Source organism: Tribolium castaneum, chromosome 2, assembly GCF_031307605.1.
Source record: "Tribolium castaneum strain GA2 chromosome 2, icTriCast1.1, whole genome shotgun sequence".
Lineage (NCBI taxonomy): Eukaryota > Metazoa > Arthropoda > Insecta > Coleoptera > Tenebrionidae > Tribolium > Tribolium castaneum.
Genome location: NC_087395.1, coordinates 14,906,114 through 14,920,939, shown reverse-complemented (window position 1 = coordinate 14,920,939; position 14,826 = coordinate 14,906,114). Strand labels below are relative to the sequence as shown.

The window sequence follows — 14,826 nt, the reverse complement described above, 5'->3', positions numbered from 1 at the left end:
CCAGCATTTAACAATGTGTCAGGTGGACACAGCAAATCTCCTCAAGTGTCATTTCATACGTTTTCGACCGAAAATGAACATAATTTCTCCAAAAATCACCAAATTTGTGTATTTTCTAGTCAAAAATAGTGGACGTGTGCAAATCCTACTAGATTGTTTTTCGGAACTAGAAATGTTTTTCGGACTTTACTAAGCAAACTCAGTTAACTAAAAATTGTTAGAGATAAATTAAATATTTTCGTTTAATTTTTTTTATAATTTAAGAAGTAAGTCATCTAAGGATTCAACAAAAGTTTGAATTTATGTTTCATCTTTACGTTCATCTCTTTTTCTCTCAAAACAAAAGGTATTTTCCCTTTATTAGGATGTACTCTGACGTTTACAATTTGGGGCCTTTACGTACTTTTACCTTTTGCCGCATTATTTTCTTATTTCTGTCAGTTTTATGCTCCGCTTTACGTTTATACGTCTATGTGTTATTCGGAAATAAAATTAACTAGACGCCCTCTGGTGATGACTTTTGAACTATGTCGAAAACAGTAACGAAATTTTCGTTAATTCCACATTTAATTGACATCTAATAAATTGTTCAACAATTTTGCGTGTATAGTGTTAAGTGCTTACATTAGAGAGAATCACTTTAAAAGTGCGTGGTGGTAAATACTAGCTTTGACTTTGGTTCTGCGGTTTTTCGTAGTATAAAGTGTTTATCGTTGGAATTTGAAAGTGGATAAAAAGTGAAAAAGATTTAAATTTTCATTACAAATTGTTATCAAACAGTTGTCTAATTAAAGACTATAGTAATGGATCACAGCGAACACAAAGTTGGGCTCAAGAAACCAACAAAATAGTGAAGTTTGTGAATTTTAGGTTAGAATTTTTCCACTGATAAAATCATGAAATACTTCGATAAATCAACAAAATTACAATTAAGATTAACAACTGCTAATACACTTAAACGTAAATTATGCCAAAAGGTAGGCTTTTCAATGTCTTTGTAATAATTTTCCAATAAAGAAAGTGAACCAAACAGTCAGTTGTTATTCGTGTTTTCCTTGTCATCTCTCATTTGTCAACATTCGTTTCTTCCACCAAAGATACAATAGTCGTTCCGCATTGGCAATGTAATAATTGTGAACCCTCAAAATTCGTACAACGCTCAAAATATCCGAATAAACATTTCCCGCCATTTATTGTTACTGTTTTCGACCTAGCTCAGTGGCGCCCCCAACGGTAACTTTACTTCCGAATCTCAATCTCTTATTTTTGCTTACGTGTTGTTTCACTTACCTTTTCTACACTTTTTTTCATAGAAAAAATGTTACCCTGAACCGGATTCGAACACCCGACCCCCCTGGTCGTAAGTGGCGCTTATACCACTGGGCCACTGGGCCACCGGGGCCCCAAGTACTGACCCTCTTTTGCAGATATTTTAACACAAACTTTTTAAATAAATAAACATTACAAACTATATAGTTGCAATAATTCACTTAAAACGCAAATACATTCAGTTCAAAAGTGGGCGAATTAGCTCGAGAAAACATTTTCTTTCACTTTTTTTTAATTTATTTCTCTAATTTTTCACCAGATTTCATCAAAAGATACCGGGCGTATAAGTTGATTCTACAATTTTAAAATTACTTTTACCTTTGTTGTGACTTTCAGCACGTTTTTGACCAAAGATAGACATAATTTCTCCAAAAATCACCAAATGTGTGTATTTTCTAGTCAAAAATAGTGGACGTGTGCAAATCCTACTAGATTGTTTTTCGGAACTAGAAATGTTTTTCGGACTTAACTAAACAAACTCAGTTAACTAAAAATTTTTAGAGATAAATTAAATATTTTCGTTTAATTTTTTTATAATTTAAGAAGCAAGTCATCTAAGGATTCAACGCTAAAGTTTGAAGTTATGTTACACCTTTACGTTCATCTCTTTTTCTCTCAAAACAAAAGGTATTTTCCTTTTATTAGGATGTGCTCTTATGTTTACAATTTAGTGCCTTTACGTACTTTTACCTTTTGCCGCATTATTTTCTTATTTTTGTCAGTTTTATGCTCCGCTTTACGTTTATATGTCTATGTGTTCTCTCAATCTCTTATTTTTGTCTACGTGTTGTTTCACCTACCTTTTCAACACTTTTTTTCACAGAATTTGTTACCCTGATCCGGATGCGAACACCCGACCTCCCGCGTCGAAAGTGGCGCTTATACCACTGGGCCACCAGGGCCCCAGGTACTGACCGTCTTTTGCAGATATTTTAACACAAAATTTTTAAATAAATCAACATTAGAACTATATAATTGCAATAATTCACTTAAAACGCAAATAAATTCAGTTCAAAAGTCGGCGAATTAGCTCTAGAAAACATTTTCTTCCACTTTTTTTCAATTTAATTCTCTAATTTATTTTTCACCAGATTTCAACAAAAGATATCGGGCGTATAAGTTGATTCCACAATTTTAAAATTGCTTTTACCTTTTTTGTGACTTTGAGCACGTTTTTGACCGAAAATGGAGATAATTTCTCCAAAAATCACCAATTTGATATTTAATGATGGAGATAACATAGAGTAAATTGAACTTTCGTGTTGCCAGATACGGAGTAAAAGCCTTTTAGTTTCAAATAAGTTTTCCACCTGATCAGCTTTTGGCCAGCATTTAACAATGTGCCTGTCAGGTGGACACAGCAAATCTCTTCAAGTGTCATTTCATACGCTCCATTTCGTTAAAAGGAAAGAGCCACGACGGCACAAACGTCTCCAACTTCTTGGAAAATATAAATGTCAACGTGAAAAACCTAAGCGTGTCGAAAAAGCTACAGTGCGATTTTTGCACTGGTATTGATCCTGTTAACAAAACTATTGTACAATAAGACAATCGATCATCTTTTGGTAACGACGTGCAATTCATTTCTGAATGAGCTAAGATAAATGTGTGTATCAACCCAAAAGATTATAGTACTGACGTTTAGAGAAGCATTGTACGTAACGTAACGGAAGATAATTAAACTTGGATAATTGACAATGGGAGTGAAAAGCTCTTAGAAGTTTAAAGATTTAGAGGAGCGAACTTCGGAGACAAAAGTAACATGAGAGGAACATGGGTTCTCTTCGTGTAATTTCCGGTGACTTCGGTTTATAATACTAATTGAAATCACGAACTAAATATCTTCAATTCAGTAAAACGCAAAAAAGTATTGAATTTCAAATGAGCCAATACAACAAATAAATTTATTTGAATGTGGGACTCGTGGTTATGTTGCGAGCTCAACTAAATTTGAAGTCCATATAAATTATACGAATGGTACGAGCAGAACGCTCCAAGAGAAGGAGTAAAATTATTTGAACGTAGGACCCATAACTTTTATATTCTAAAACTGGAGTAATGTCAATATGACTGATATAAATTTTGTCAAAAATAAAAGTACGATCACTATGTTTAACTAATTGAAACCAAATATTTTACTATCCACGTAATCTATGAAATGTAATGTTTCCACTTTTTTCAATTTAATTCTCTAATTTCTTACCAGATTTCATCGAAAGATACCAGGCGTATAAGTTGATTCTATAATTTTAAAATTGTTTTTACCTTTTTTGTGACCGAAAATGGACATAATTTCTCCAAAAATCACCAAATTTGAGTATTTTCTAGTCAAAAATAGTGGACGTGCGCAAACCCTACTGGATTCGCAGTGGCTATGATTTTTATTAACAATGTTTTTCGGGAACAAACTCAGTTAACTAAAAATTTTTGAGATAAATTAAATATTTTCGTTTATTTTTTTTATAATTTAGGAAGTAAGTCATTTAAGGATTTAACGCTAAAGTTTGAAGTTGTTTCACCTTTACGTTCATTTCCTTTTCTCTCAAAACAAAAGATATTTTCCTTTTATTAGGATGTGCTCTTACGTTTACAATTTGGCGCCTTTACGTACTTTTACCTTTTGTCGCATTATTTTCTTAGTTCTGCCAGTTTTATGCTCCGCTTTACGTTTATACGTCTATGTGTTCTCCCAATCTCTTATTTTTGTTTACGTGTTGTTTCACTTACCTTTTCTACACTTTTTTTCATAGAAAAATTGTCACCCTGATCCGGGTTCGAACACCCGACCTCCCCCGTCGAAAGTGGCGCTTATACCACGGGGCCACCAGGGCCCCAAGTTCTGACCGTCTTTTGCAGATATTTTAACACAAACTTTTTAAATAAATCAACATTACAAACTATATAATTGCAATAATTCACTTAAAACGCAAATACATTCAGTTCAAAAGTCGGCGAATTAGTTCGAGAAAACATTTTCTTCTACTTTTTTTCAATTTAATTCTCTAATTTGTCACCAGATTTCATGAAAGATAGCTGGCGTATAAGTTGATTCTACAATTTTAAAATTGTTTTTACCTTTTTTGTGACTTTCAGCACGTTTTTGACCAAATATGGACATAATTTCTCCAAAAATCACCAAATTTGTGTATTTCCTAGTCAACTGGACGTGTGCAAATCCAACTAGATTCGCAGTGGCCATGATTTTTATTAACAATGTTTTTCGTGACTTTACTAAACAAACTCAGTCAACTACAAATTTTTAGACATAAATTAAATATTTTCGTTTATTTTTTTTTTAATTTAAATGGTAGAGAAAGGCGATGAAAATCACCTTGAAATACCTCAGGAAATACAAAAACACAGTAAAAAACACATCTTTCCATTTAAAATAAGAAATTAATGCGACTTCCGGTATAACCGGAAACGTAAGTAATTTCTTTGATTTAGCGGAATGCCTTTAAACGTTTTAAAATTCATTTGAGGGATCGATACAAGTGGCTTCGTTCCACCATCCATCCAAGTTTCGTTTCTATTCAAATCAAAGCTGCAACAAATTTAGTTTCGAGCGCGCTATCAAAATTTTATATCAAATGTCGTGTCAGCTTGTTTAGCATTATTAAAACTGGCAAGTTCGCACCCTGTTCGTATTTTCTTCTCTCGAAAGTGTGCCAGATTTAAATTTATAATCTGCTAATTCGTTTGAAGTTCGCAAGGAAATGTTAACCCTCTCTGCTAGACAGAAGACAATGCAAATGCAAACTAAACACACAAATCGTTACCAAAACCCGGGTTATTATTGAAGATGAAGTCATTCGGCATGCAGGTGCAGCTGACAGGTGGTTTACGGACATTTATGAACGCATTATTAAGTCGTTTTTCTCGTGCGATATGATTGAGATTGGGTTGTGTTACAAGCCGACCTCCCAGAACAGGGTTATAAATTTACAGAAAAAAGCTTGTATGTCTTATGACCCCGACAAGCCATTCTTCAAGCGCTCTCGAAACGGCACTTGTGCTAATCCGGACGCACGGCCTGTATTTCTTGCCGATGTTTAATATCCAGAGAGCCGGAACGCCATTTCGCCAAAGCGGAAGTGGTTTAGGTGAAACGTTCAAAGGTTTTCACTTGGGAGATCGATTTTCGCTTCTTTGTATGTTGCATATTAGAGGAGGGATCGGCGGCGTAATAGTGGCGGAGCGATTTTCGGCCGAGGATGAGAACAAATGGGAGCCGGAAAGGATGTGCTGCTTCCTTCGTGTTGTGGTGTCCGATATGTGAAATATTGAGTTTCGATATTGGATGTACGGGCACCGGACGCCGCCGTACGTTTTGCTACTATGAAATTATATTTACAATATTCCCGGAGAGTATCCTTCCTGAAAGGATAAATAAAATGGGTGGGTGCAGGCGATCGCGCAAAAAGGGTGCCACTCTGGGTGTTTACTCGGAAAACACGGAGAATGACTCCATTCATGTCGAGCTTGGGAAAAACACCAAACTTAAAGAATTGCGGACGAAAATGGGGAGAAATAGCTCAAATTTCTGAAATAAGGGGAAGACGGAAGGAGAAAAGCAATAACGCGATTATCGCGTAAGAGTGGCGCTTAGAAGATAAGGACTACAATACAAAGATACGAAGCAGGCGGAAACAAAATTTTCAGTGTGTACACTTTTTATATCGAATCGGAAAACTAAACATTGCATTCATTTTTCAAAAAATCCTCGAACAAGTCGATTTATTTTTTTAAATGCTATATTTTGACATCAAAATGACATTTATTGTGTCATTCGTTTTTGAGTTGTGACGACATCATTCCTAACTTTTTTTAAATAACAACCGACATTTTTGTTCACTGTTTTAAATAGTATAATCTGTTTCAAAACTATTAAAACGCATTTTCTCTCAAAATTAGTTGTTATAAATTATTCATGCACTTCAAAAAAAAATTGCTAACGTAATTTATACCTTCAGTGAGAGTTCTAAAAATTCATTTTACAATTTTATCAATCTTAATAAAAAAAACAATTTTGTAAAATGCGACGGCGTTTTTATAGTTTTGAAACAGCTAATACACATCTGTAATAAAGGGTAATATGAAAAAAAAACGAAATTAAATTAAACATTAAAAAAATAAATTTAATAAAACAAAAAACAGTTAGACAAAATGGCTTTTATCTTTTTGTTCTTGACGTTCTTTACGTTCTTGACGTCTTGAGCACCAATTGTTTTTATAATTTTATTATAATTAACATAAAAACACAAAATATTAAAAATCACCTCTTATAAAATAAAGCAAGAACGAAGAAATAAATTTCATTGTGTAATACTTTCAGTAACTTCTATCATTTTTGTTTTGTTTTCTTTTTGTTTTATTTTGTTAATTTTTTTATACTCCCTAGAAAGAAAAACAATGAGTACTATCTAAAACACTAATCAAAAAAGTCAGTTGTAGTTTAAAAAAATATAAATGACGGCTCAAAGAATTTTTTGAAAAATGACTCATTATAAAGATATGAATTTGCAGATTCATTTAAAGTATTACAACTCTTGAACCCTTTGCAATAAATAAATAATTCCTTTTGCATTTGATTACTTTTGATTACCGAAAGGTCTTTTGAAATCATCAGGATTATCCACCGTCACATTTCAAGGCTGCAATGATTTTTCAAAAATGATGATCAAAAAATGGTTATAACAGTTTTTTCAAATGGAATGACCCTGTTTTCTCAATGGCAACCAAAAGAACATATATTTTTATGCAGACTTTTATCAACATCTACATTTACCTCTTATAGTTTTTAAAATTACCGCAAAAAACAGAATTTTGGGTCATTATTTTTATTTTTAATCGAGTAAGCTTTCAAAAAATACGTTATTATTAAAATAAATTTTCCAATATTTTCACCATTTCATAAATGTTCTTTCGATTACCGTTTCGAAAATAAGACCATTCTATTTGAAAAAACTTAGTCACAGCCGTTTTTTGATAACCATTTTGAAAAAATAATATTATAGCCTTGAATTTTAACAGTTGACAATTTTGAAAATTCTAGAAAGCTCTTCAAACATTCGGTTATCGGATGCACTTATTGCAAATAAAAAAAATTGACATACACCAGGTGTTCCAAGTTTTAGTGCCAGTCAAAAAATAAATACTTCTAGAAAAAAAAATATGATAAAGGATGGAGTTTCTAACATGCTTCAATTTATTTTTATTTTAATCGAGTAAGCTTTCGAAAAATAGGGCACTATTAAAAGAAATTTTGTCCACCAATTTCACCATTTCATAAATGTCGATGTTCTTTCGATTACCGTTTCAAAGATAGGGCCATTCTATTTGAAAAAACTTATTCATAGCCGTTTTTTGATAACCAATTTGAAAAAATCATACTATAGCCTTGAATTTTAACAGTTGACAATTTTGAAAATTTTAGAAGGCTCACTTATCGCAAATAAAAAAAAATTGACATGTACAAGGTGCTCCAAGTTTTAGTGCCAGTCAAAAAATAAATACTTCTAGTTGTTTAAATGAAAAAAAAAATTCAAACAATAGAGCTTTTAAAACGCTTCAGTTTGACGCTTCAATGTTATCCCAAATTTTCATGGTTCGAGCGTGAAATGCAAAAAAAAACATTAATAATTTTTTGTTTTCACATTATTGCAATCAGTTTCTCATAATAAAATTTCTCCTATTTTACTGAAACAACAAAAAACGTGAGGCGTTTTGCGTAAAATTTTAATTTAGATAAATCAAATAAATGTTTTATCTTGGTCACTTTTGAGAAAACAGGACTCATGTCTTTGCTATGACTAGCAGATAAGTACCAACAACTTGGGCAAATTTTACTAAATTTGATAACGTGAATTCAAAAATGCCATAAAAATGAGTGATTACAATTTAAAATATCAAAGTTGGCGTTAATTTCTCATAACCCCAAAAGCTTTGAAAATAACTTAGTTGAACTCAGAATGGTCAATTTTGGTTGTGTACCAAATCTTAAAGCTCTAGCTCTATGTAGGGCTTTAGAAAATCACCCCGTAGATTATAATGACAAAGTCAATACTTTTGGTCAAAAATGAATCAGACATCAAAGGAACTTAAAAAAAAAAGATGTTGACATTTTTCTTATTAATCTGTATTCAGGAGCTTAGAATGAAATGAATGATTAAAATTCAGTAAAGTGTGAACATTAGTTAATTAGTCTGTCCTAGTGATGGGGAGCTTAACCCTCGTATTGTTGCTATAGTTGCGCTCGCATCAAATAAATTTTGTTCAAAGAGAATTGTCTTTCCTAAGCCAATAAGTCTCATCAGTGCTCTTCGTTAGTATGAACGCTGCGCCCTATCTATTATGCTAGACGATTTAATATTTCCTGAGCAGCTTAGACGAAATACCAGATTATAAATTCATCTCTTTGACACTTCGCACTGCGAATAATACCTTCTCGTCCTACTAGCGACGCACTCCGAAGTCGATTAAAAGAAGAAACGTCGCTTAATCGATAGCGCGAGCTTTTCCCGTGTTTGCTCAGCTTTAAATTTGTATCAATATTGGTTCGGCATCGATAAGACCGCAAAAATTGCAATAAGTTGGCGAAAGACAACACCAAAATCGGGATCAGCGTGGGAATTACTTCGAGATTATCTCCGCCTTTGTTGTCTTTGCATTAGAAGCGGCGTCTTGTTATTCCAGTTTGCTCACACGCACTCTAATTATGCCTGCGATTGGCATTATCGATCCCTCGCATAATTTCCCTTCGGGGTGCGATCATTTTTTCCACCACCGGGCCGTAAATCGGCTTTTATGGCCTATGGTGAGCCACGAACGTGCTGCGATAATGCTCAACTGCTAATGAAATGTTTTCGTGTGTTCTCGAACATCAAAGGAGCTAGCAAGCTGTTGGGGCATCAAACTCATTTCTTGCTGTATATTTAAACCGGTAATCGGGTTAGCTCGAAATTAGTGGATTGACTCGAGTATTATCCTCCATTAGGCTAATATTATTGGCACAGGACTAACACAGACAGACGCATCGATCGCACAGAAAAAACAATTACGTTTGAGTTAGCACCAATTAAATCTATCGACTGTGCGAAAATATTGTGTTTTGCGGGAAAAATACCAACGTACACGCAATTGAAATGAAATTTTTGCTAGTTAGAGGACCACAAACAAAACATTAAACCGGTGATTGCGATTAACGCAAAATGAATTTCACATTTCAAACGGGTTAGCGAGCAATACCGGCTGTAAAATGTTTTAATTTTCTTTGGTGACAATTTTTCAAAAAACCAATTTGGTACCTTTGAAGAATTTAAACACATTTTAATGATTTTCACCCATGGTATTGGACATTTTTTAAATAAAACACAAAAGAATAAAAGTGTGTGTTAACGAGTTTCTATTCGCATGCAACACCTCAAAAATATAAAGTACACCAGAAAAAAATGGCAAAATGGGTTGGATAATTAGGTGACAAAAGAAATCAAACAAAAATAAAACTTTTAATTAAAAAAAATGTATCGACATTAGTGCCAATTTTAGGAAACTTTCCCAACACGCAATTTTTAAAGGCTTTTCTTGAAAACTCGAAATAAATTTGTTTTGTTAAAAATGAAAATATTTGACACCTTTTTTATTTTACTAAATTCCTAAACTGATTTGTTGTATTTTAACTGAGTTGTAAACATCCTGCAGTTGTAATAAACCTTCCTAATTGGTTTTAATTTGAAATAAGATCCTTTTTTAAATTTTTACTACTACGTGTATTTAGTTTAAAAACAATAAATACACCAGAGTTTGTTAATTTAAAACTTATTTTACATCTAAAGATTTTTTTGTTTCTCAGGCCTCCAGTATTTCAGCTTTTTACTTTTTTAACTCCCCACAGTATTTTTGCTATCTTATTTTATTAAAGGTTCTTACTTTGCAGCTTCATAGTTTTTTAATTATCACTCTTTCAGACACATAGACACATAGATAGAATTTTAATCTAACTGTTTTTTATTTTTTTTTTGTATTACAGTTTTCAACTGTTTTAGCTTTTCACTCTCTTAGTGTATTGTTTTTTTGTTCAGAATGTTTAATTTATTAGTGTTTCCATTTTTCAGTTTCTCGGTTTTTCAGACGCTTAATATTTCGGAATTTTAGTTTCAATATTTTTTAGTTTTATGTATTTTTAGTTTCTCAGCGTTAAAGTACCTTTGTCAGTTTTTGAACTTTTAATTTTTGAAATTGAATAAATGGATAACTTAAAGTCGAAGCCTAACCAAAGTGGAAATAAAAAGAAGGAATTGGACTAGTTTCGGTATTTATTTATACCATCATCAGCAGTCTATACATGAAAAAAGAGGGTTGTTGTGTAACTAATATTGTGGTTGATAAGAGTACTCACCAAAACATTTAAAAAAACACAGGATAAAACTACGTAAGAATTTACATTTACGTGTTTTTTAAGAACAAAACAATAAAAATGTTACAAATTATTAAAATTTTTTCAAAAAGAAAGAAGGTTAAATCTTGCCGAGTTGAAAAGTGAAATGTAAAAGGAACTACAAAATGAATGACTTAAAAATTGTTCAATGAAACTCCGCCCTCTAACGGAGAAAGTAGAAGGTTAAAAGAGGGATCTGTAAAATATCAAAAATTTGGAAAAAACAATTTTGCAAAACTAGAATAATTATAACGAGATTTGGAACATGTTGAAAAGTAAATTGTCGAGTTATGATATATTGAAGAAATTATTTAATAAGGGTTTGTTAAAATTGGTTTGTTCATTCACGCAAGTGGAGTTGTGAAGGGAAAGATGTTTGTATATTTCCAATATTTCTAGATTGTTGAGTTTGCGGCTTTTGTTGCATATGTGCAACACTTCAAAGTTGTTAAAATTGCAAAAATGTTGGTTATTTAATAGGTGGTCCGAAAATTCAGATTTTGTTTTAAAGGGTGGGTTCGTTTTTTCTCGAATTTCTTTCACCATGTATCCTTTATGTTCTAGGACCCTGGTCATGATCTTTCTACCTGTCTGGCCTATATAGAAAGCGTTACAGTCTTCACAAGTTAATTTATAGACTCCTGAGTGGTTAGCTATGTTTATTTTGTCTTTGTTTTTTACCAGAGAGGAAGAAAGGCCGTTGCCACGGCTAAAAAAATTTTTGGCTCTAATTCTAATTCTATATTAAATTATTTTTTAATTTTAAATAATTTAGAGGCAGCCTTGATTTTGATTAAAAAAATAATTTACGTAGAAGTGGCAAAATTACAGTGTTCGCAAATTATTGTTAATTTTGGTTTTAAAATTTTTTATTTTAATTATTATAATTGCAATTACTAATTTTTCTAAATCGACAGTGTAAATTTTGATTAGGTGTGTCAAAGTCCAACTTTTCAAGGATTTTAAGTTCTAATACATTTTAAAAAAAGTGGGTTTCCGTCAAAAAAAAAAATTTAAAATTTAAGCAGAATCGACCATTTTATTTGCACCTAAGACGAAATCCCGTTCTCTAAGAAAAAAGCGACCCTAAAACTAGTTTGCTAGTGTTTTATTTGTTCCAATTTGACCAATAAGAATCTGTATAAAAATCACCTCCTACTTCCTACTGGTTTATCTGATGCACAAAAAACTGCAAGATGATTGAAGCGTTTGTCATTGGATATCGCAGAGATATTGCACTCTCAACTGTAAAACAGACCAATCATAAGGCCGTTAAAACTGAGCAAAAAATTGGTTGATTATTTTGTAAATATCGGCCAAACCGCTGTCTTCTAAGAAAATTTCAACCCAAGTATAAATAAACCTGAGTTCAAAAATCGTGGATAAATTGCGGATCGATTAATTTTTGATAAAGATTTCGCAATTTTTTTCAGCAAAAACTCAATCGTTTTGCAAAATTTCTTCACAAAACTCAAAAATGTACCAAAACAGGTCAAAAATTTTTAGTTATTAACTTAGGCATTCGAAACATGAGCCATATTTTTGTATCCAATTTAATAATCTTTGAGAAGCAAAAACAAAAAATTGGGTCTTCCATTTAACTTTTTAAAACATTGATACTGCAGAGGCGCCTGAATTTAGTACTAGTATCTCTTTCCAAACAGTCAATTCATTTTCTAAGTTGAGATGAATTCTCATAGAAAAATAACTAATTTTTCAACAGCATATTTACAACAATATTTAGGTTCAACAGTTAATTAACTTCTTTATGGCTTTTTTGTGTAATAAATAGAGTTTTTGAGAAAACGTAGTTCGTGTTGTTTGTTTGTTTTTGTAATGGAATTTATTGCAATAAATTTTTTTCCTGTAATGGGAAGTAATAAAAAATGTACTCGTACCCTAAATTACCAGATTTTAATACTTAATTTCAGATTGTACAAGTTTTTCGACTCCTAAGTACGAAAGTAGAGTTTTAATTTACCAAAAATCCGGTCTCTATTGAAATTACTGTGAAGGGAAATATTTTATTCACAAATGTGTCAACTGCAACAACATCCAGTTCGCTCATTTATTATTAGTAAACAAGCTCGTAATTTGATCTAATTCCTCCAAAAGCCAAAAGTTTATCACCGATAATTCGTTTATTACGAGAAATAACACAATTATCTAGTTTAGTGTGTTAGTAAAACCAAACCGAAAATGTTGTGCGCACTCCTGATCGTACTACTAACAGTGAAAATTGGTGAAGCCTGCCCTGACCGCTGGGCCAAAGTGGACGCCTGGCTCCACTTCAACACCGAAGACAAAGGCGAGCACATCACCGGCAAAAGCATCAACGAATTAGACGAGTACGAAATGATCGAAGTGACAAAAGCCAACATTTCCACCTTGTGCGACGGTGCGATAAAAAACCTCCCCGAGCTGAGGTTTCTAAGTCTGGTAGAGGCCAACATTTCAAAAATCCAGCCAGACGCCTTCCAGAACTTGCCATTACTGACCCACTTATCACTCGCTGTGAATCGCCTAACCAGCATCGAGCGCTACCAGTTTAAAAATTTAGACAAACTCAACACCCTGTATTTGTCCAAAAACCGAATCGAAAACGTGGAAGAGGACGCCTTCACTGACTTGATCCACTTGCGGAAGGTGTTCCTGGACAGGAACAAACTCCACGAGATTGACTCGAAGTGGTTTTTGGGCAACCCGAAGCTAGGTTTGATCGACTTATCTTTCAACGACATCAGCAAGGTCCAGGCGGGGGCTTTCGCCTTGCCCAGGAACAGTATTGTGGAGATCCGACTGCAGAACAACCAGGTGGAGGAAATTGAACCGGACGCTGTGACCAGCGAAGGAAAAGACGACGGAAAACCGCACCTAACGCTACGCTTGGAGCGCAACAAGCTGGCCAAAATTTCGGAAAAGTTTGTGCAAAGCATGGACAAGCTCCGCAGCAGTTTGTACTTTGACTCGAACCAACTCAAGTGTTTTGACCCCAAAACGCTCCGAGTTTTGAAAAACGTCACAGTTGAGCTGCACGTCGACAAAAACCCGATCGATTGTGATTGTTTAATTGCGGCTACGAATTTTGTGGAGGACCACGTTTTGTCTGCCACGTTCTATTTCTCCTCAACCGAGTGCAAACTGCCCGTGGCCAAGCCCAAGCACCAGCCGCAAAATATGTTTTTCTACACTTAGGCACTGGATGTATGATTCTGATTGCTGATAGTGACATAATAAAGATAAATATTTATTCATGCTGGTATTATTGATTCAGCTCTTCCTAACAATAGACTCAAGTAAATAAGAGCCATGTGATTTATGATTAATTACTTGGCTTGGGCCGGGTTTTTCCACCTTCCCCTAGGAGGCTCAAGCTCCCTTATCATTATTATTTAATCCACAAAACTGCCACCCTTGATAGACATTTGGCGTCGGCACGCCTGAAAAATTCACGTACTTCCCCAATTTATCAAGTGGCTAATTTCGATCGATCGTAGCTCTCGCTATCAAAACAGCAATTTAATGAATGAATGCAGATAATGAAGGGGTTAAGAGGTCGCGAACAACGCAATGTGTGGCAATTGATGGGCGCCTGAATGATTATGAGAAAAATTGCCATCAAGGTTCGAGACAAGGAATGGAGTTTTAGTGACGAGACGTCCGACTTGCCAACGAGTTTGGCTCCAGACGGCTTTATAAAGCCTTTATGAAGCACAACTACTTGGAATCGATCGCATTTTTGAGGTTCGGGAGCGCGGCAATTATTTGAGTGCTAAAAATAATACTGAATACTACTTTCAATACATTTCGTGTTGGTGGATCAATACCGCCTTCTGTGGCTGATTAGAGACCTACTTCCTTTATTAGCCAGACAAGCTGTCCAATTATATTTAAAACTGTTAAAATATTGTACACAGAACAACGATTTTACTATTTCACTTGACTTTCCCATTCTGGAGGTCACTCCAGACAGTTTCAGCGAAAAAGTTTCGCAAGTGCTTTATTGGAAATCTCTCATATCACATCCTGGGAACAAACGTGCAAAAATATTGAAAAATTAA

General features: G+C 33.7%; 1 protein-coding gene across 1 annotated transcript in view; it reads right to left on the bottom strand.

The window, feature by feature from the left end:
- dtn (detonator) overlaps positions 1–14,826 on the bottom strand; it is a 78,517-nt gene that overhangs the window by 11,712 nt on the left and 51,979 nt on the right. The gene's annotated exons all lie outside the window — the stretch shown is intronic.